Source organism: Rhodnius prolixus, unplaced genomic scaffold, assembly GCF_049639745.1.
Source record: "Rhodnius prolixus isolate KJV_2025 unplaced genomic scaffold, Rpr scaffold_4, whole genome shotgun sequence".
In the NCBI taxonomy this organism is placed as follows: Eukaryota; Metazoa; Arthropoda; class Insecta; order Hemiptera; family Reduviidae; genus Rhodnius; species Rhodnius prolixus.
In genome coordinates this window covers 11,618,613-11,643,150 of record NW_027411614.1, presented here as the reverse complement: position 1 = coordinate 11,643,150, position 24,538 = coordinate 11,618,613, and the positions used below count along the sequence as shown (strand labels likewise).

The window sequence follows — 24,538 nt, the reverse complement described above, 5'->3', positions numbered from 1 at the left end:
TTTCCGGAAGAATTGTGAAGTGCCTTATAGGCTTGTTTCAGTGGTTTTAAACACCCTTTATGCCTTTGTGGCCAGGCACCAAAGGGGCTTCTAATCGGGGCTTTGTTCGCCTGGTAACAAACCAGTAATTCTTAAGGAACATTTCAGCTAATACAAGTGCAAAACTTGCTATTGAGTTTGTTGTTTCAGTTAAGAAATTACTTGATTATTCAGCAAATGCCCAACTTTGTAATCACATGAAGGTTGGTAAACAAAATTCCTCTTAGTCTATTTGTGGTTTATTTCTGAATTTCCCATATAACATGTTCAACTTTGTATTTAGATCTTGTTTTGTAAACAATCGCTGAGTGTTTACACTTCACTTCTTGTCTATAGAATAATGGTGAGAAGGTCCTGTGGAAGAAGGAGGCATTTATAAATTATTATTCGAGATTTTAACAATAATTTGTGATATTTTATGTGGCATCGACCTTCCTTAAGAATCTCTGGTCTTTAGCCAATGAGATATAATTTCATCCACATTACGTTGACCTGCCACAAATCTCTATTTTTAAATGTTTAGTACTTTTAACTGAAACATCTGTAAAGGATAATAGATTTAGACAATTCTATTGTGAGAGCATTGAAGCTATTTGAATTCAATAAAGTTTATTTTTAAGACGCACGCATTCTGTGATACTGACAGTTCCTGATTTTCATCTTTTACTTGTTCATCCGTTCGTATTAAGAATATGGTAGTTCCTTGGAAATCTTACACCTCTTTAGCTGTCTATTACAATAAAAAATTGTCCTACAATCTCAACGCGTGTTAATCAGACAATAAAATGTTTGATAGTTGAAATCGAAGTGAGAGATCAGCTTTGTAATGGCGCAAATCTACTGAGAGTCCAAAAATTCCCACGAGTAGTATTTATGTAGAGAATGAAGGCGTCTGTATTTAGATTTGGAATTGTGAAAGGTATCAGTTCTGAGAGTAGACTATGATATTAGGCTAGGATACCCAATCGCTGCGAAGATCCCAGAAGAAATGTCTGGAACCTATCCTCTTAAGTGAAAATAAACAAAACACACGAAGTTTTGTATAACTGGTCTCTACAGGTTAAGGAGCTTTTAAAATCCATTTCTTTGAGTGATTTAGACTCTCTTCAAAACTTACTTAGAAATAAAAGAGACATCAGATTATTTCTAGAGAGATACAGTTAATTTAATTCAGAGTGATATGGAAAGAGCGGCAATGCCAAATTTCAATGTTTTTTGGGAATGATTCCGTTATGTTAGGGGGGAGACTCAGAAATATCTTCAACTTTCTGTTCTTTTTAAAATTATTAAAACTTACGCCCAAAGTCACCTTTAATAAAATAACTTACAAAATTAATCCAAAAAAACCTATGCCTCTTATGTAATTTAAATAAACCGGAAACCCTATCTCTATATTTATACAATGCCCACTGTACGAAATATTTAGGAAAGCTCTACACTTTTTCTGTACAAAACGACCCTAATTTAGAATTTTCAAATCTGTACGAACGATATTACTGTAAACAATATGTTTAAAATTCATAAATTCCTTCACAACTCGTGGTTCCCTTCAGCCTTCTTCCAAGCGACACGATTCTCTGCCTGTTCCTCTGGCAGACCATATCCTGCCATCATCTTCACCTGGTCTCTCCACCCACTTTTGGGTCTTCCTCTCTTCCTCAGGCCATCCACCTCGCACTGTCCATCACCACCTTAGGCAATCTCTCTGGACCCATCCCCCTTACATGTCCAAAACAAGTGAGTGCCTTAACCTCTCTAATCTCCAGGACGTTTCTCTCCACTTCCATTCTTTCCCTGATATTAACATTCCTCACTTTGTCGCGCCTCGAACATTCTGCAGATCTCCTCCAAAAATCCATTTCCACCGCTAGGAGTCTCTCGCGCTGTCTGCTGTTCAAGACCCATGTTTCTGCGGCATACAATAGGATACATTGGAGAATCGACGTAAAGATTAGCCTCTTAGTTCTGGGTACCAAATTTCCGCTCCATAGCACTGGGTTCAATAGCCCTATTACTTTTTTCCCCTCCCTGATTCTCCACTCTACTTCCTGCTGAACCATCCTTTTCTACCCAAGGTATTTAAAATGATCCACTCTTTTAATGCCTCTACCTTCTATAAACCTTTGTGAATAAATAAATACAAAAAGAAGTTTTGTGAATGGAATTAAAATACTCTACACATCGTGATGAGTTAATCACTAAAGATAAATGAAAATTCCAAATCATTTACTACGAGATATAGGTATATATAAAACATTTGAATTAATGGATATCATCAATATATTGAATAATTTTTAAAATCATTAATAAGACCGAAAGGCTGCACTCTGCCATAATTCTTGTGGAAATGGAAGAAAAGTGAAGGAGAATTGAATGTTTGCCAAATCGTGAAGGGGTAGTGCACACGTGTGTATAGCACAAACGGAAATATGAAGTCAATAGGCAATCTATCTTGGCAAAACAAACTTTTTATTTTTAATACAGTTCTACTGTAGGTCCTGTTGTTACAGATATCTGACGGTTATTGTTGTGCCTGCAATAACATGAATGGGAAAATATTCAATGTTGACGTTGTTAAGTGTTATTTATTTTTGTTTTTTGTTTTTTTATTTAAAACGTATCAATATTTAAAGGTTATTGTCACCTAGAGCCTTCTCAGTGTACAGCCTTCGCTCCTAGAAATTTAAGAGCTGGGCAGCTCGATTTGAACTTGGAGCATCTCTGCGAGGGAAAATGTTTTTTAAATAACTTATTTGGCATTTCAATGCCAAAAATTGTAGATGAACTATTTGATTATTTGGCATTTCTGTAGCTTCCATCTCTTAGGGTGCGTATCACTAAGCGCTCACAACGACCGCGGTTTTGCCCGTACCATTTGCTTGCGAGTGTTACAATCGAAAACCCAAGTGGAATGGTCTATGGACGTTTTAACCGTTCATGTAAACATTACAAATTGCGACCTCGAAAATAAGTCTGAAGCTTGAAGAGGTTGTTTTTCAATTTTAACCCCGTTTACGAGTATATGCAGTAATAATAAACTTTATTAATTATTGGTAAAGTTGACTTATATTAAAAATATGTATACTCGTATATAATTCAATTTTTATATTACATTTTTGTGAAGTAATTTGTAAAATTTACGTTTAAATAAAATTAAAATATCTTTTGTGGCAGCAATAGGATATTTATTAATGCAGCGTAATAATACTTTAGAAAGTTCTTCATTTAGTTCCGATGAAAAGTGGAATGTAATTTTACAAAATCGCAATAGTGAAGAGCGAAAACTTAAGCCACGTATTATTTATCAAAGTGTAATTGGTCGTTATTCAGTGATTTAGTATGTAAAGGGATAAGTAATTTTTCATTTTATTATTTTTTTTAGATTTTCGAGAAACACATTCAATTATTTACATGAGATAATACTTCCATTTACCTGATATAATTTTTTCGGTCGCCATCTTTGCTTTTGAAAATTGCGCCAAATTTCTGAACGCCCACTTCGATCCAGCTCTTAAGGTGGGGCTTTGTGAGCTTCGCGTGAGCGAAAGTAATGACGTCATTAGTGACGTTTTCGCCACGACCAGAAAGACCGCGGTCGTCAAGTGGAACGGCTAAAGGTACATTTGGATCGTTGTGAGCGCTTAGTAGAACGCACCCTTAGTTGCTTTTTATCAATCTCCATGTCTGCAGTTACCGTGCTTGAGTCTCTTTTAATCAGTCTTCATGTAAAGATTTTACTGAGGACAACGCACGAGAAAGATTTAGCGTTCGCCAATCACCAGGATCATATCGCCTTAAATCTGTGTAATTTTAACTATGTTAAGTATGTCAGTTAGTCAGTTATATCAAGAGGTAGATTGGTTTTTAAGGAAATCAAATATTATTTCAATGTGCGTAAAGATGGCGTGCAGAAGTTTGGTCATCATGTACGAAGGACACTCGCCGTGTACGACATCCTGAGTGAGTGGTAAGTCAGTAAAAATGTGTTTAATAGGAAGAGTGACATCGTACGTTTGACAGCTTGGTGGGGGGTTCACGTATCATCCAATTGTCCTTGTGTGAGAGTATTGTATGTCAAATCCGATGGGAGGCTCAGTATTATCTTTGTTCGATGTTTTTAGCTCGGAAAGAGGAGCTCCATCTATAGACATCGCTTTGAATTTCTCTTATTGTTAGTGAAGTCAAACCATCTCTCTGACCACATTTCTCCTTCACTTTTCCAGCTGCAGTAATGCTGCACGAGAATCGAGACATATAATATATCTCGTCGAGATTTAGATGTAGATGTATTCGAGAAATCTCGGTCTCGTCTCGGTTTTTCAAATATTTATTTTTAGCTATAAAATTATAAAATTGTGTTCTTTATTAATAAATAATCATTACGGGTATTGAATTAATTATTAAAAGATACGATTTTATTATATATGTTCAGTAATACTACATCTATTTGACTTGGAATTACATAATTTTTACATAAATTCACTAAATTTCACTATTCATATCACTCATTCAATTTCATAAATTTCACTATTAATAATCTAATACTTTGAACTTTGATATTATTTGAATTATATTTTAGAATTTGTGATTTTGAAAAAAAAAAGACTATCTATGCATCTAAAAAATATTGCCACAAATTTTCGTTTTTAAGTTACTCTTTGCCCAAGCATTGATACATAAAAGAGCTTTTACTGAATCAGAAGTTAGAGAAGATCTTCTATTGGTCATTATCAACGCAGCTTGCGAAAATAATCTTTCAGATGGCACTGAAGTTGCACAGATACTAAAAATATCTTTTGCCATTCTAGACAATTCAAACAAAAATTCAAAAAACCGAGATATCTCGACGAGACACTTGTCATACAAGACCGAGGCGAGATCTGCATAAAGTCTCGCCTCGTCTCGGTCTCGTGCAGCACTAGGCTGCAGCTTTTTGCTGACGTTTTATGCACCATTAAAGCAAGATTAGTGCAGAAATTTTATGGTTAAAAGTCGACATTTCACCGCATAAAATGTTAAACCAATCCTACAAAATCCAAAATAGTCTGAACGGAAAGAAAATTATGCACATTAAAAAGACTGATAAAGGGTCGTTACTATCCACCATTGCGGCGGATCTTTTCATGTACACGTTTTAGTCCAGATGTTCTTAAAACGAAACAAATATCTTTAGAGTAAGGCAGTTTTTCTCAAGTTTTAGAAACCCATCTTTATTGGTAATTTGTTTTTGCGAGTCGATAGAGCCTGTGTTTACACCCTTTGGTGTAAACCTGGCTCCCATAGTCTTGGCTGAACTCAATCTTCTCTAGCAGTCAGATGATTTCGTCAACATAGTGGAAAATTTATTTAGTTTATTTGTGGATATTTTTCTTCTAATTTCGCTTGCCATTTTTTTTACTTTTTCATTTTATTTTGCCCCCATTGGAAAATTAAGAAAAATTAATTATTGTCTTATTTCTTGCAATTTTTTATCTTATAAAATAAAAAAGAAAACGTAGTCTTGCTCAGATAAGACATTACATATATTATTTTCTATTTTATGCAAAAAAAAAAAATGAAAAAAACCTTCAGAAACGATCTCCCCACCTAGTTGGCTCAGTTACGTGGGAGGGGGCATTAATTCCCAATGTAGTCGTGCTGTGTCGCTAGCGCTCCAAGAACTTAGTTTGCTATAGGATCAGTTGCAATCAGACTGTTCATAGTGGTGTTCATGCGAAACATCGATTTGCAGCAAGTAACGTATTTCTTTCGTGTGTTTTTACTAATTTTTTTCGTTTTTCCCTCCAAATTATTGTTGTGCTTATAAAAAAAAAAAAATTATCAAAACAAATCATTTCTTATAAATTAACAAGAAAATAGTGTTTATTGTGTTTGTATTCATATATTCGTTAAGAAGAGGATATTTAATCAAGACGGCTATTGCGGATAATGGGAATATTTTTTTCCGTTGCACACAATATAAGGTAAACACCTTTTTTTTGGGAATATAATTTAGTGGAATGGTTTTTGGTTTTTAGTGAGTGGTAAAGGTGAAAAACTTGTGTATTTTTAGGTGTGGCCGTCGATTGAGATAACATTATCAGTCGTCAGATGAGACCCAATGTAGTAAACATTACTTTGTGAAGTACTGTCGGGCTAATCGCCGAGTTACCGTCCGCGATAAGGAGTAATTATTTCTTACAGTAATTATAATTTTTAATGGAGCTTTGTCTTTTTTTTTTCACCCACTCAATTTTTATTCTCTTCACTACTCTAGGGTGGAGAACTTATCCAAGTTCTCTTCTCTTTTTTTTTTAACCATTCCTTAAGGGCGAGCCCTATTGTTTCAAAGGAATGGCTTCATTTGAATATGGTAATAAAGGTAATACGCCTTACTGTTTTAAGTACTGAAAAGACGGCTTATTGCAATGCAACTGGTTTCCTCATTCTTTTTACAAAACTTGTTAGGAGTCATATTTATTTTTAATTATTAAACCTCATCACAATTAAATAATAAGCGTGTAAAATAGCTCAAAATAGATATACTTCTAATGAAACATATGTAACTAGTTCAGAAATAACTTTAACTTCATTTTTTAAATTCTATTTAGTCCCATTTTAATTCACCTCGAAATGCAACTTTGAATAAAAACTATTTCCGGTTTTTTAAAGAATTTAAATTTCAATACAAATTATTTCGTAAGAGGTTTTCAACTACGCAAATTTTCTAAAATCTATTTTTTTTCTGGATTATTTATTATAATGATCCATTTGTTTACTGTATATTTACTTTTATCAGTCATATGGTTTATTTTTAATTGACCTTTGTCGTTTTCTGACTCAAATTGAGTTTTTTTTTATTATATACATTTAATTTGTGGATAGCTACTGAATATAATTAATTTTAATTGGAAGAAGAAAAAATTTAAAAAAAAAATCTAAATATTAAATGTTAGAGATGCTCTGGCCTTTGAAGTATTTGTAATTAACGGAATTGTTCGATACTGCATCCGCTGTTTTTTATGGCTCATTGTTATGAAAGGTGTCGGAGGAAGTCCTATGGAGAAGAATTTCCAGAAAATAAGAACCATCTTTAACACTAAACCTACCACGACCGGTCAATTGACTGTTTTTTAAATTTGATTTAAATTTTCTAATTACAGCGTTATCATACCGCCATTAAACTTCACGACTTTTCCTAAAATGTGTATACAATTGTTTTTTTAATATTCACTTCTTTTCCTATGAAGGAGTTGATCCACTAAGAGAAATAAGAACAACCACTATGATGATGAATTCTTATTATTTTATTTTATTCTCAACAACATGGGTTAAGGCAGTCAAAAGAACACAACGCTATATGAATATAAAACAAAAACCTCTAGCTTCAATATTTTTTTACATTCAATATATATCACACATATGTTTTATCATCTGTCCGTATTATTATAATTATTTAATAATTAATATGATTTTAACCAATTAAAATATTCGCCCACAGCTCGTCCAACCTGACCTTGATTGGTCTCTCAATCAAACAGTAATTCTTAGCAAAATTAAAATTTAAATTATGAAAATAAATAACAATAACATTAGAATCCAAAACAGAAATTAGAAAAGTACAAAACATTAAGTTTGAAAAATTAAGCAAATTTAAAACAAATAAGTTCAATAGTCTGCAATTGGCTAACTATTAGGTAACCACGGTTTCATGTTCATAGGTGAACTTTTATGGAATTTAGTAAATTTATTGGAATTGAAGCCAGAACCCCCATCGAAAACTAACTTAACTGGCTTGTGGTATTGGGAAAAAAACGAGTAGCATGCTTGCCATTTAATAACTTCATAAGCGTTAGCAGTACGCATTGGATAACATTTATTGTCGAACTGTTTCTGCATAAGGATCGAACCATAGTCTTGTGCACTTGCATCACATTCAGTAAGTGCAGTGGGTGAATAAATAGCTAACAGCGGCTCTGATATTAGGAAATTCTTAAGTCGCTCAAAACAATTAGATTCTTCTTCGGTCCATACGAAATTGATTTTAGATTTCAACAACTTATATAGTGGCTGGGCGACAATAGCAAAGTTATGAATAAATTTTCGGAAATAAGAAATTAATCCTAGGAAGCTATGCAATTCGCGAAAATTTTTGGGTACTGGGTAATTTGCAACTGCAGCAACATTTGCTGTGGAGGGACAAATCCCTTCATCATCCACTAAATACCCCAAGTGACAATCGGGTTTAACTGTGAGTGCTAGCTCTAAATTTGTTACGGGCTCTTTAGGTTTTTCAACATCATTATAATTTTCTTTATTAATATTTTTGACTTTACTTTGAATTTCTAATGATAATTCATTATTTATATCCAAATCAGGTTCATTAAGTTTTACGTTATTGGAAATATCAATATTTAAAATATCAGAAATACATTCACGTATCGGTTCTTCAACTAATGTTCTTTTAACATCAATACAAACATTATTACCCTGAAACTTAACCTGCAGTCCATCATATGAAAGAAAATCTCGACCTAACAAACAGATAGAATTTATAGTATTTTCCGGAACAACATAGAAAGTAATTGGAATTTTAATTGAATTAACAGATACATTTTGTTTAAGCTCTCCTAATATATTTAATTTACTTTTATTGACTCCTTCAAATTGAAATTTACGCGTATACGGACTTATAATAACATTGACAGGCAAAATATGTTCAGAAATTAGAGAAATTGGGCTACCACTGTCTAAAGTAGCGCTAATTTCTACGTCGTTTACCTCTAGCTTAATTTTTACTTCGTAGGTTGGTGCTAACGATGAGCTCTCTGCAATCCAGCCAATCTCCTTATGCGTAGTACCTTCCGTGAGCTGTCTCGATGTGGGACGTAATCTTGGACAGTCCTTTCTTTGATGTCCTTGAGATCCGCATTTGAAACAGGAATTAGGTTCTCGTTTCGGAGCCGTGCATGCTGAAGAAACATGACCCATTTTCCCGCAGTTGTAACATCGAACTACATTCGCCACACTCGTAGTACCTGCATTTTTCACTCTTCTTTCCTGCACTGACTCTGGAAATTTCTTGAATGCTAACGATTGACATTTCTCTTGATGTACTTTACTGCTTAACTTTATTTCTTCATAAATATCAATTCTTTTCTTAAATTCTGCAACCGTAGAGCAGCCAAAAAGAACAACTTTGTTTCTAATGTCATCATTGATGCCGTCGATTGTATATTTAATTAATGCATCATCTTCGATACTACCCCTTCCTGCCAGTTCACGCATGTGACAAAAGTATTCTTTAAGTGTCTCTTCTTTTTTCATTTTTCTGTTAACTAGCATCTGATGTAGAGTAGCACTATTTATCGTAGTTGGAAATTCAGCTCTTAAGACCCTCTTCAAATTAACCCAACTGTTTACATTCGGCTCACAATTAATTACTGTTTTTGCAAATCCTTTTATCGATTTCTTGGCATATATAAAAGTTTCCAAATCGTTCCATTTCAATAATTTCCTCATATCTTCAAATTCTTTAATCCACCGATTAGCGGTGTAATTGTCACTACCGGTGAAAGGACGAATAGAATCTTCTATATCTCTTAATAAAAATTTAGGATGGTAACACAACTCTGAATTACTTCTTTCTTCATCTTCATTATTTTCTTCTTCTTTTACATCTTGCTCTTCAGTATCTTCATCTTCTTGCTCATTAACCTCTTCATTTAATATTTTTAAATCTTCTAAATTCATTAGACTTGTACAAATACGTTTGGATAGTTCGTCCGCATTTCCGTCATGGTCAATGTTAAGAATGTCACAAATTAGTGTAAGGTCACCATCAGTTAAATTTTCATGTATGAATTTAAGTTTGGCCTTATATTCTTCTGAATCCAACAAGAAACTAAATCCTTCAAATTTTCTGAGTCTAGCTCTTTTCTGACGATTTCCTTCGCACTCAAAAATTAATAAATGAAGTGCTCGAATAGCGTTAATGGTAGAATTGCTAATATTTTTGTTAATTCTATCAATTTCTCCTAATGACGTCATATTTGCAAATAAATTAAACCAATGTAGTATATAACTGAGTTTTACTTACGGCCGATGAACAATCTGAATTGCTATTACTTCCTCGCAAATCAATTAGTTTATACGACAACTCTTCACTATTTTCAATGTTCAATTCGTTTCCTTTTCTTTGCAATATAACTTGATTTGCCTCTGATCAACTTTATCTGCCTTGTACCAATTTGATCTGCCTCGAACCCCACACCTGAAGCTGAAGGAGTTGATCCACTAAGAGAAATAAGAACAACCACTATGATGATGAATTCTTATTATTTTATTTTATTCTCAACAACATGGGTTAAGGCAGTCAAAAGAACACAACGCTATATGAATATAAAACAAAAACCTCTAGCTTCAATATTTTTTTACATTCAATATATATCACACATATGTTTTATCATCTGTCCGTATTATTATAATTATTTAATAATTAATATGATTTTAACCAATTAAAATATTCGCCCACACCTAATATTTGATTTTTGAGAAAAATTTGTAGTCCGTCTTAACTACCGCGACCGGTCATTTGACCGACTGAATATTTTCATTTTATTTACTTATTATTTAATATTTTATTTTATTTATTAATTTATTTTTGTAACAGAATTCTCTCAAAAACTCAATTTGATAATGCATTTATCGGATTATTTTTTGCATGTGGTGTATATGAGGTGAAAAATGTACGATATTGCCCTTTTCACTGGAACAAAAATGGGGACGAGCATTCTTCTCAAACACTGAGCAGAAATGTATAGACGGAAATTTTCGAGGTTTATTCGAGTGGATCAAAGAAATAATCGTTTACAAACCGATAAATTTGCTTTGATTTCTAAATTTTGGAACAAATTCGTTGAGAACAGTCAAAACTGTTCTAACCAAGAGCATATATCTCTTCCAAGGACGTTTGTTCCCAACAAAGTCAAGATGCAGATTTACTCGGTACATGCCAAATAAACCGGATAAATTTGGCATCAAATCTTGGCTAGCGTTCGATGCAATAAAAGGCTTTCCATTTTTGGGTAAACGTGAAAGCAGAGAACCTATAGTTCCGCTTGGGGGAGTTTGTCGCTCTGAAATTAACAGAAATGTATACAGCTCGTGGAAGAAATATAACCGTTGAAAATCTCGGAGATGGCCTCAACAAATAGTTTTCAATATCCTAGACTTAGGCCCGGGATAAATGCATGGATTTTGTATAAAAAACTACCGGAAGTGAAATTTCAAGGCAAAATTTGTGTTACCATTGCAAAAGCATGACAAATGCTAGTACAAGAACAAATGGTCGGAAAATAGCCAAATAAGATACTGCAAAGGCAATAAGACTAAAAAATGCTGACTAAAATGTAAAAAGTAAGTATGCGGGAAATTTGCAATTGAGAAGCCTGTAATTATAAAAAATGATGCAAAAAAGAGTAAAATCTACGAGATTTTAAACAAAAGAAACTAAGCTTTTTCGTAGTTAAATAATTATTATCTTCATTCTAAAATAAGAAATTTAAGTGATTTTAAAGTGCGGCCATTTGACCGGTCACGGTAGGAATAGTTATGCAGAAATGTCGGTAGGTTTAGTGTTAATGTTAATTTCGGAAATAAAATTGGATGAAAAAATGTAGTTATTTAAAGTGAAGTTGAAGCGAAGTCTGCAACTTTTTTTAGATCTTTAAGAAGGAAACAATTTTGTAGTCTTATCGATGTGGGTCTTCCTTTTTTGATTAAATTATCTGTCAGGGTGAAACCCTAATGTTCAGTTATATGTTTTTCTTTTGCAAAGATTACTCGAATGTGTATTTGGTTTTCGGATAAGAGAAGGCGATTGGGCAGTTTTGTCTAAAATAGTTGCTGATTACTGATTTGGTTTTCTCAGACACCTCTTCGTCACTTTTCCAAAAATAGTGATATGTAGATATTGCTTTTTTATTTTCAATATCTTATGTATAATTTATTTCTTAGTCTCTTCAAAGTAACGGAAATGACAGAGGGGCCCCTTTAGTATAATCGCAGCAAGAAAAATTAAGACTCAGAATGTTAGCAAAAATTCATGACGATAGAGATCAGATTCTACGAGGATTGCCCAGAAAGGCACATAATTACAGTAGCTTTCAAAATTATAAAAAAAAGCTGCAGTATAACTAAAAAATTAAGCTATTTTGTCATGATTTAAGATGCGCATTAGATTTGCTAGTTCGGCTGGACAGATTTTAATGTAGTTTCCAACAATCGGCACAAAATGATTTGAGAATAATATGTTAACCGAGGATAGTTTGGGCTACAATGTGCAAATCAGTTCATGCTAAATAAAATAATTTATGTACAAATTATGTACATGCAACACATCTAAGTAAGGATGGTTTGTGTAACGATAAAATACGAATTTATATTAACTTTTAGTGACCGTAAACTACTAATATTTAGGATTAAACTAGCGAGGATTAAGTCAAATGAAGAACATCAACTCGGTCTGTACGACAACGTTTCCACAAATATTATAGACTTTCTCAGGCGTTGTTATTTGAGTTGGTTGTGAGTTACAAAAAAAACTTGTTTTTATATGACCGAATCCTCACTACTTTAATAAAATATGTTATTCTATTCAAATTACATCGCTAAAAATAATCGCTTCTCTTGGTAATCCCCACCAGACGGCTATAATTATTGCCGATGTTGTCAAGCAATCATTATGCAATCGGTACAAGAAAGAAATTTAAAAATTTAAAGTAAACTTCAATAGATTTAAGTCTACCTTACAAAATCTTTAAAAAAATGTACCTTTTGTAGTATGTCATTTGGTAAATTAGGTATCATCCGGTAGTTGGTGTCCCAGTCGATCGATAGTCTATTGTAATTGGTAAAACACTTAAGAATCTTTCGAGTCGTCCTGGCTATCTAGTCTTTCATTAGTGGTACTTCAAATCTTACTGTGAATTTGCATAGTTACGCTACAATGCTTTCAAGGCGATGCGATTGGCTCCTAATCCCCAGACTGGATAGGCGTATGTCAGTAAAGCATTGTAGGATAAACGAGTCTGCACCATTGTAGTTTCAGTGGGTGTCCGGCCTGTTGATTAGAGAGGGTAGCGCTTGCCTGTGGGTTAGATAGCCTAATATTAAGTGGGGAGTTCATGTTAATATAGTGTCTTGAGTTTTACTCAAGAGATATTTTAGGTTTTCATGAGCGTCTTTCCGTTGCATGTCAGAGTTGTTGAATTTTTAAAGTTCATATTGCCCAGCATTGTGCGTTAAAGTTTTTTTGATTGTGTCTTCTGTACGTTTAGCTCTTAATTTCCATTTATAAAACCAGTTTCTTATGTCGTCCAGAGAAGTATTGTTTGTTCGTTACCTTTGGTGTCAGTTCTTACTGGTTATGGTGCCTGAAAAGAAAGAGAAAAGAGTCGTTTGCGTAACTTGCGGACGTAAAATATATGAAAGTAGTTTGTAAAGAGAAAAAAGGTTCAGAACTAAATCTTGAAGGAAACCAGTTTTAGTTACTCGTCTGCTACAGTGGATCGCGGTAACATCGAATATTTGTTCCTGCAGGAAAGAAATCAAAATGGTTTTTCGATAGGTTGATGGTTGAATTAAGTCGAGTTGATAGAAAAGTCTGTACGACCAGAAGGTAGTAGTCTAATGCTGCTAATGGAGAAGGCACCCAGTGGTGTCGACTCTATTAACGTGAATACACTACGCTGCTCTTATAAATGCTCTTAGTAAATCGCGGGGCCATCTTCTCTTCCATCTCTTGGGAGGATCACCTGGTATAGCAGAAGAAGATAGGTGATCTTTTAGAGGATTAAGATGAGCTGCTGTAAAGGAATGAAATTTGAGAAAATGATTTTTGCCATATCTTTAACGAAAGGAATTTTGAAATCATTATTGATGGAGAGGTTAGAAATATAAAACGGAGCGTTCAGAAGTTTCTGTAGTATTTTTGACTGTAAAGTCTGGATACGTGGAATGTTGGAACGTTTAGTCGATCTCCATACTTCGATGTAGTATGACCAAATAGGTCGCAGTAAATACAAGGTATAAGAGTCTTTTTTATTTAAGTGATTATTTCTGAAATACAATAAATTTATTAGATCAAATAATATATTAGAAGGTTAAAATACATTTTTCTTAAATACTTTCGCGCCCTGTGGAACCAAATAAATATCAATCCGGTCTTAATATACATATTACTAATTTTGGATTTTGTTAGTTTTATAATAATTTTTTGCTCTATATAATTAATATTAAACAAACAACTAAAAACATAAACTCTACCATAAACCTTCATTAATGTTTAATAAACAAGAATTAGAGAAAATATTTATAAACATAATATGTTTATTTTCTCGCATACACAAATTTGTATAAATTATTTAACATGTTACAAACCATTTCACTCTCTGTAGCTCATTTAAAATTAACTAACTGGAGTAATTTATGATTAATAAAAATTTTAAGTCTAGATCAAAAGTTTGTTGGAAGTAGACATATATTATATTTGAGCAGTTCTTTAGTACTTAGCGTACTGTTATCGCAGTTAAGGATTCATTTCTAAAGAGGACTGTTAAGTAAATTAGATCAGAATTTAAAGAGTGAGCTTGTCTGGGTTTATAATGTATTCCAATGGAAAGCTATAAAAGCTATTTTGTTCGGTAGCGGTAGAAGTAGCGGTACAAACGCAAAAAAAAAATTGTAGCAGACTTTGTCGGTCAACCCAAATGATTTTGAGAGTCATTTTTAAAAATACATTACCTTCCAGCGGGTTGTATATTTTTTATATGCAAAATGATTTATATGCATGGAAATTTATATGCATACCTGCATTCGAAAATGGGGAGTGGAAATAGGAAAAAAAGTAATTCTAATCGAGTTAAATTTATTATTCATAAGATAAAAATGGAAATATTAAAGACTTGGATCAATCAAACGATATAAAATAAAGACCACAGCCAATTACGGTATTAAAAAAATGAATTTAAAAAAAATGTAACCGATGATATTAAAGAGCTTAATCGTCCAAACAGATTCAGGTTTCTGTCTCAAACAGGAATAATAGAGGGCGACGAAGTACAAGAAATATCTTTTTTTTTCATGGTCTAACCATCATTACTGTGGGAATGAAGACAACAGGCAGGACTCGAGATTTGCAGGCTGCAGGTAGCAGGTTGCTCAGCCATTATTATATGTATATCCCATTTAAAGAGTTCTGAAATTAAAGAATTAGAGGAATTGTCCTCAGTGACGGATGGGGGACCTAAAATAAAACATACAATATTTAAATATATGTACATTTTGTTTTTCTGAGTAAATGAAGTAGCCCGTAAAAGTCGAATCCACTGTTACCTAACATAAATAGTCTGTGGTTACCGTAAGAGTAACTGATTTTACATAAAAACTTCGACAGATAAAGTGAACAAGTTGAGATGAAGTTTGTTTTTATAGATCATAAATGAATTTCGTGATTTTTAGATTGTAATCTAAATGTCGGTGAAGTTGTAAGATCCCTAAAAGCATTGGCTTGTCCACCTCCAGCCGCAAATCTGAGTAAAAATGAAATATTACATTTTTTTTTCATTTTTTTTTGTAATAGGCCCCGGAATCCATCTCGTTTTTTTTTTTATTATTATTATTATTCTTAGGAAGGGGCTTCTTACTACTGCTTAATGTCCGTTGAATGACACTGTTAGGTGACTTGCACTGAAAAGAGCTCCTAGCGTCAGAGCTCAGATATTGACGTGTCTTGCAAAAAATAAATAAAATACGACTTTTTTCCTAAGTTTCGGTCACATTAACTCAGAAAATAACTTCTATGGCCTAACTTTACTATTCCTGTAAAGAAATGTCATAATTTTTGATGACAGAAAAAACATTTATAATCTCTTTTGCACAAATAAGACAACCATTATAAGTTGAAATTAAATTTAAATCTTAAATACCTAAATGTCAAATTTTCTTTAAATATTTCTTAGTCAGTGGGAAGTCAGTTTCTTTTAAAAAGTAATCCATCTACTGTAGGAATAAATTTAGCGTTCTCCGTCTGTCACAAATTCAATTTCGAGATCAGAACATCCTGCTTCCTTGGAAGGCTTCTTTTACCTCATCTCCAGATTGTTTTGTTTTCCTAGAACAAGCCACTTCAATTATTCATGAATTGTTCCGTTTACTAAGAATGTATTGTAATTACTGAAATTGTGTATTCTAGTGTTCTTACTTCTGATCTTTTTATTTATGTATTTTTTAACCTAAATTTGAAAGACATTCTTACTCAATATCTGAAAGATTTATTGTGATCCTGTGTAGTTGTTACAAATAGATATTAAGTAGGATTTACTCAGTAAAAATGGGCTTGATAAATTCTTGAAATAGTTGGCTGGTTTTCCATACTTAGGCTGGCGTAGTCATATGGTTCATTTTGGAAAGTTGAATTACCAGTTGCTATTTGAATTCCTTCTAGGATGGTTCTGTTTTTTTGGCTAAAAGATTTGGTTAATTTGTCTACAGATTCTAATCAATCAATTCTAGCTTTTAAGACTTGCGTTTCAGTTTTCTCACCTTATAGATTTCAGCTATAATGAAGCGTATATAAAAACTTAATTGTATGTTCGGCGCATAATATTGTGATGTCTTAAAGCTAGATAGGGTCTGAAACTTCTGCTAAAAGTAAAATTTTTAATTGCTGTTCATTCTTTTTGGTGACTGAATCATAGTTTCAATAGGATGAAAAAATAATTGCCATTTCAGTCGTGATACATTTGTTCTGCCGAGCTTTCGTCCTAGGGACTAGGTCATCTTCATGTCCATGAACAGACAAGACAGAAGACACACCAAAGCTGTAATGTAAAAATATTACTTTGTAAACTAGACCTGAAGATGACCTAGTCCCTAGGTCGAAAGCTCGGCAGAATAAATGTATCACGACTGAAATGGCAATTATTTTTTCATCCTATTAAAATTTTTAAGTTCGACATTTCGAATCTTGCTCTCAACGTGGAAGGAATGGAACAATAAAAACACCACCTTTAAGCTCTTCGTTGCGGGTTTAAGGAAAATCTTCTATAAGGAGGAAACGCTCTCTTTGATCAAGCCAATCCTTCATTCCTTCATTCCTTTGCTACAGGAAGGCTGAAGATGGTCGTACACCAGAGGGACGAACTCTTAAATATATGATTATTGATCAGAGTCATTAGTTGGTATTAACGCAACCACTCTCACTTCCTTATCATCAACATCATTTTCACTTACCACCCATTTGACATGCCATCTATATCGCTATCATCGTCACTGGTTTCTGGCATTGGCCAAAACCATCAGATTATAATTAAAAATATAGTGCAGCGTTATTTAAATAGAGTTTCAATCGATTACCTTAGAGTTATTCTGAGTTCTTGTGTACACGTCACCTTCTTTTACAATTTCAGGTCCTCTCTTACGTCGTACTTTTTATTTATTACGCACTACTTCTCATTACTATTAACTACTGTTAAAGTACTCTTTAGGGCTGACAGGGAAACTGAGGAGAGTAGCTCAATAGTTAGCGTATACTGGATTCCAATGCGGAGATACCGGGTTCGAGTACAGCTGCTAGCACTTAGATTTTCTCTTCCTTAGAAGCTTTTTCCACTGCATTGTCGGCCTTAGAATAATGTTTCTCGTGACAGACAACCCTGTCCATCACCGGATGAGCTCTACAAAAACTACTAGGAAGAAAAAATACTCGTAAGAGCTGGATTCGAATCAAACAGAGCTCTCTGTCTTTTGATCTACCTTTTTTTCTGTGTAGAGTTATTTTAAAACTTATTTTAAAAGTAAGATTTTTTTTTTTTCATTTTCATTTAATTCTTACTCCATCTAAATTTAGTGTTTGAAATTTTAATGATATTTAACGTGTTCTTATTCACGTGGGACTATTTAATAAACCATTTATGGTTGACAAGTAAGCCGTGTAACAGTCTTGCTAATTAACATAATAAACGGTGTGGGATGAGTTGCGCGCACCAGCTGCATACTTATTTCCTTCTTATCCATGACGTCGCATCTGTGACGTCAACATTTTCTTCACACGCCTTTAATTAAAGTAAAATAAAATTTAAGTTGGAATTAAACTCTAAAAGTACAATCTCTCTTTTTTTTTGCTATTGAATCACAAAACTCTATAAAGTAGCTTATACATACCCCATTATTAAAATCATTTCAAAAAATTTATTGGTAGCTCAATTACGTACAGTTTTTGTTGCTCAGCACAACTTGAGAACACAATGCTTATCAGGTTGATATCGATCTCGATCTCACTCATTTTTGTTGATGAAACGCAGTTTCTAAGAGGGTCGCTAGACGGACGTTAAAAGTTAAATTTACTAATTTTAGAATGATTTTACTAAGTACGATGCAAATTTCTACAGTAACAAGAAAATCAAAGAGAAAACAAAGATGTTCTTATTATCGATAATACAATATTTGTAAAGAATGTTCTTAATAGTGGAGATGCATTTGTATTTTTAACAGTTATCCAACATTAATATATTTACTTACTTACTCCATGGCTCTACAGCCTTTTTAGGGCCTTGGCCTCCTTCAACAATTCACTCCAAGCCGTTCTATCACTCGCTTTCCTTCTCCATCCTCCCGCATTTAACTTGGAGAGGTCCTCCTCCACCTTGTTCAACCATCTCAGTCTTGGCCTCCCTCTAGGCCTTCTTCCTCCGGGATGCCCTTCATAGGCGATGCGAGGTGCTCTACCTTGGTCCATTCTGTGGAGGTGCCCCAACCAGCGTAGTCTTCTCAGCTTAATGCTCTTTACAATGTTATTAATATATTTATTTACATTATATCAGTTTCTAGATTAATTTATGAGTTTTGAAATAGGGAATTAATGCCTATTTTTTCAGGGTGCTTTACCATCCAACTACCAAATTAAATAAGTATGAAAACCTAACTGAAATATTTTAGGGCCATTTTTAGCATCCTCGTCAAAAAAGAGGGCAGTAACTTCTAGGAAATGTATGAAGTGTTATGGGGCGTAATCCAAGAGCGTTTTATCATTATTTTGACGTAAGAACCTTTCCCCAAAATTTTGATGCATTATGTTACCGTACCTTCCTTTATAGTCAGTCTATTGATGGAGGTAGAGATTTTTTTAAAAGATGTCTCCTTATGTGAATTGGATAATGTATCATACTAACTGAGAGGGTAGTATAATATAGGGCTAAGGTCGTATCCCAGTACATCATCAGCTCATAAAATTATTTTATTGAAAACTAAATGAACTTTAGTTATATCCTATGAATTTTATACCATTTTATTTTTGCACAATAATGAGTCCTTTTATATGATCAATTCAGGTGGCTTGGTTCAAAAAAAAACTACCAGGAAGTGATTACGTACAAAACTTCCGACGATTTAAATGGCAAAAATGTTTTTTTTTTTGTTTCGTTTTCTAAGGCGCTTCAACATCTGAGGTTAGTGGCGCCCGGAGCTTTTTTTTCAGCAACTGCTACCGGCCTCCGGACAGTGTTATCTCTTACACATAACCCTGTTAATCACCGGACAGTAAGCTGTAAGAAAACTCCCAGGAAGGAAAATAAAAATCTGAAGTGGCCAGCAGCTGGTTTCGAACCTGCTTTAAGGATCCAGCGAATGTTAACTACTGAGCTGTTATTATTAAATTTAAATTAAAATTCTGTCCTTGATCGAGTTAAAATAAAAAAATAAATTGAGAAATATTGAAGAGTAGAATATAGAAGCTTATCCATACTTCTTGCTTGCACAAAATTATTCCATGTGAAAGATGTTTAGCATTTTTAAATAAATGATGTAGGGTGAAGGGACCAGTTCGAGTTTAAGATAGAATATCTTCCGTTATTTTGGGTCCAGGTGTAGGTTGTACATTTGTACCGCTCCAGTAGGATGTATTGCTATTATTAATATTTTAATAGCAGTAAATTTGATCTTTATGTCAACCAAAAATGATTTTTTTTGTAAGTGTATCAATGACCCAGTGATTGACAGCCCCATTTTAATGCTCAATGCTTCTTATAATTAAAAAAAAAACTACATAAATGAAATCTACAAGTAATACTAATTATAACAGAACATTGATAACCACACGAATATATGAACAAATAAGCGAAAAATAAGAAAAAAGGAAAATTATTTTCTTATCAATCCTCCTTAGCAACGGCTTGTTTTTTCCTTGATTTTGAACTTTTAACACAAATAACCTTCCACTGATACCAAGGAACCTTCCAATAATAATTATTTTTCTGGAACTGCTGCCCAAAGGCTTCTTAATAACGAAATTGAAAGAATCACCACTAAAAACGGCTCATATCCCTTGTTATACCCTTATATTGCTGGAATGTCAATTACTGGTCCCTTCACCCTACAACCGAAATTGATTTTTAATAAAAACATATAAGAAAGGAATCAGCTGATGTGGTAATGGCGCGCTGCGCGAATAATTCAATAAAAAATTTAATCGAGAAGAAAGGAAAGAGTAATTTCTTTACTTAGAAGCTCGAACGTGGCCGTTGTTCATGTAGTTTGCTCGGGGAATGTATGTTTTGTGTACGTTTGTACGTGGTGTGGTTTTGTGAGAGATTGTATACATTACTTTTTTGGATATCTCTTTTTTATTTTTGTATTTCACCCAGTATGTTTATCTGTTTTGCCCCATTTCTGTAACCTTCTTCATGTTTTCTCCATCGTTCTCTCTATTTATCTTTCTTTCTTTCTTTCTTTCTCTCGCTTAAAACATACTCATTTGCTCTCTTTGTACTTCTACAAAGACAAAACACGCCATGATGTTTTGATTGATCAACAAGTTTTGCTGGTCATTATTTCTGGTCAATTTAGTTTGTAAGTTTTATTATAGTTTTCTCCGCCATCATTTTCATCATGAATTTTCTGTAGTTATTCATTGTTCTGTTAGGGATTCTGGTTTTGATTAGATGCCATTTTGGGATATGACAGTAAAATCTAAAATGTTTATTTTATGATATTTTCTCGAAAATGGCTCATTCGATTTTCTTTTCCGATTTTGTTGATTGCTGCAAACATTTAGTAGCTCAATAACTTGTATGCTTTGATCGGGGAGTGCAATTTTCTAGACGGTTTGTTCAAATTTTTCGCGATTTACTTGTGAACAACACCTGCGAATCCTTAGAAACGCAATACACAATGTCCAATCATCTGGTTAGGCCGTAATTGTACACTCTAAAATGTCTCTGTATATACCGTACTTATATTTATCCATAAATATTACTGGGAATCAAATACTTAACCAAAATAATAATTGTTTTGTACCCTAGGCGCCACGATAGCCGAGCGGTTAGAGGCGAAACCTGCAACGCTAATATGTATTGTGGTACTGGGTTCGATTCCCCGGTATTAGGCCTTGAATTTTATTTAATGGTTAATAAAAGAAATTTACAGTAAAGTATGTTTGCTAGTCGCCTCCGTCCACGACACCTAATTGGTAGTTGGACGTAAAGCCCCGCCTAAAAAAAAATAAAAATATTTGTTTTGTATTGTATCTAAGAGAAAAAAAAGACGTACAGATTTTTTCTTAAAAGAAAAGAAAAAAACTCCAATTAATATTGAAATTATAAAGCGGAGGTACATGGACAAAACTTTTCAGTTATTTGTAGCTGTATGATTCAACTTATTCTTGATAAATTGTACGCAGTAAGGGGAAATCTATATCTGCCTTAAGTTGCATTTTAGGCTACTAGCCAAATGCATTCTACGTATAATTTGTTTTTTATATTAGAATGATTAATTTTAATTAATAATATTAACGTGACAGTCCGTAAAAAACTGAACATTCTCACGTGGAACCGATTTCCAGGTATTGCTACACACAGTGATTGATCTATTTATGATTGGGGGGATTATATATTTATTATAATCATTCCTAATCATGTCAATTAAAAATAGAGAACTTTTCGTTGGAATGACTCTCAAGTTACCATTGAAATGAAACGTAAAAGGGAAGCCTACTACGCTGTCTCCAACAACCTGTCTTAAAATAGCACAGTTCGTTTTTTTAAATATCACCATTCAGCTTTTTGGAATTTAATATTCTCCTTGGTTTTGTACAACGAAGTACAGTTAGCGCTGAATTTCTTCAAGAAATGTCTTCTAAAACTAATCGCTAATCGAGTTCATGTGATTCAAACTTAATGCATTCCAAAGATCACATGGATATACAGTTTGCTGGTCTTCCCAGGAGGGTAAACAGACCAAGAACGCGATGGCACGCACGGCTGTGTGGCAAGAGTTGCTTTGGCAATGGCTAGAATTTCGTAACAGGAGGGCGGGCACGTCTTGAGGAGGCCAAGATTCTTCATGAGTTGTAGCGCCATTTAAGAAGAAGAAGATACAGTTGCTGGTCTTGCTTTAATGAGGGCTCTATAATTATCCAACCATGGCACCAGTTAGTTGCGCTAGAAGGACGAAGTTTTTTTTTAAAAAAAAACTGTCCAAGATTGAAGGTTACAACTTGCAATTCCTAGGAATCATAAATAATACACAGACTTGGAGTTTTTGCTATAGTTCCTTCTAAGGTCCATCATCCAATTAGGCAAGTTGATGGACTGAGAAAAGAACATAACCTTAGGTCTTTTCTTTTTTTATTGGATGCCGACAAGAATTATACCTTAATAAGGACAAAAAAAAGAAAAGAAATGAGTTGGGTTCTAATGGACAAGTTGGCCATCTTTAGTCATAAAAGGAGCGAAAGGTTCTAGCCTAGTTTATTATGAAGGGCTACCTACAGTCTTACCGCTGTGGTTGTTATTTAGTAGAAGGTACCTAAAAGTAGGCAGTAGTACTCATTCGGTTCTAGAGAAAAAACTCCCTTCAAAGATTTATCTTGGGCAAAAAGATGAAGAAGACTAGTTTATTTTTGTAACTTTTAAGAGCGGTCAACTTTGAAGGCTTTAGTCAATATAATTGGAAAGAACTTTGTAAAGTTATTTCTGCTGGTTTATTAATAACGAAATCAGATTTTAAAAAAAAAAAAAAATTTCACTCTGCAACCAAGTGGAAGTATCAACCTAAGTGCATAAGCTCTACGGAACTCTGAATTGGAATGTAATAATTTGTTCTCGCTTTAATTACGCTGTTGATTAGCGAACAATTTTTATGTGAACTTCTAGCTTTAATAAAGACTGAGAGCTTGTCCAATTTTAGAAAATAAGTCTTTCCGGAATTATATACCACTTTAGACTAAAGCAAATGTTTTTAAGCGCAAGGTTATGGTTTTGTGGAAAAACTGAACATTTACTAACTGAAATTTCACTTGGTTAGTTTTTCACAAAAATATAAAATAGTACCAATGATTAAAGTTTCCACACTAAGGGCACAAATAAAGTTTAGAAACGGTATCTCTCGAAAATTAGGTAAGCCTATCTGGAAACTGCAATCTCAAGTTACTATCTAAAGTACCACACTGTTAAATGAACAGATCTACTACCTATCCCAACATTTTTCGTGGTTCCACTTGTTATTAGATCTCTAAATAAAAATACGAGTAACTTTTATTACCCAAAAAGTTTGGGTCTCGCATACGGGCTTCTTTAAAATCCATCCACCCCTGCAATATCAACTTTTGCTTTTGCCTAAATAATTGTTGAATGAATAGATTAAACAAAATAAAAATGGAGTAATCCATTTTACTTATTACGTAAGGAAAGTGGAATAGTCAGTAATTTTTTAGACCGAATCACCTGTCGGTGGAGATGATGCTCACAGTACTATTGATTGGTTAATTACAATTTCTCATTACCATACACATATTTGAGTATAGAAGTTAATTATACTATTGAAGACCTGTTACAAAGTAAAAGAAAATTGCCGGGCGTTTGTGTTAATTAAGGCAAAAAGCATTTCAGTACCTTTTAATCTATTTGGTTGGTTAATATTTTAGAGTTAAAAGGGAATAGAAGAGTTGTCTTTATTAGGAAGGTTGGCTAGGTTAAGGAAACAATTATTAATTCATGTCTTCATATTGCTGTCCTATTTTGAATTAAACATGATGAGTTTATTTTGAATTTTTGAACAGAGACAGAATGGAGTTAGTAAGAAAGTGGCTAGGTAATCGAGGCGTATACAAGTTTAGCTTTAATCAGAGTAATGACTTTGAACTGAGTACAATTTCTACACTCATCTCGTTGACCAAATATTTCTAATTAATGACCAAAAAATGCCACAAATGATTGTAATTTAAGTATGGCTTTTTCATTTTTTCCATAGCAAACACTTTTATTTAAAATATTTAAAAAAAAAAAAAAAAAAAAAAAAGGGTTGATTTTATCGGTTTCTGGATCATGTTCAAGAGGTGTTATATAAGCCCACTCAGAATGGTGGTTTGATTAAAGCCAAATCTATTGTGGCTCCTTTATTTGCCAGTATTTGTTCCTTTATATTTGCCAAAATGTAGTGTTTTTTAAGGATTTCAGTATGAAAG

General features: G+C 33.5%; 1 protein-coding gene across 10 annotated transcripts in view; it reads left to right on the top strand.

The window, feature by feature from the left end:
- The window catches only part of caps (capricious), an 810,649-nt gene that overhangs the window by 539,986 nt on the left and 246,125 nt on the right, over positions 1–24,538 (top strand). For 2 of the 10 annotated variants that reach the window (XM_074132373.1, XM_074132382.1), the window contains exon 1: positions 5,700–6,002. The exons of the other annotated variants lie outside the window; for them this stretch is intronic. The gene's annotated coding sequence lies outside the window, so the exon portion shown is untranslated. Of the gene's footprint in view, positions 1–5,699; positions 6,003–24,538 lie in introns of those variants that run through there. 10 annotated transcript variants of the gene reach the window in all.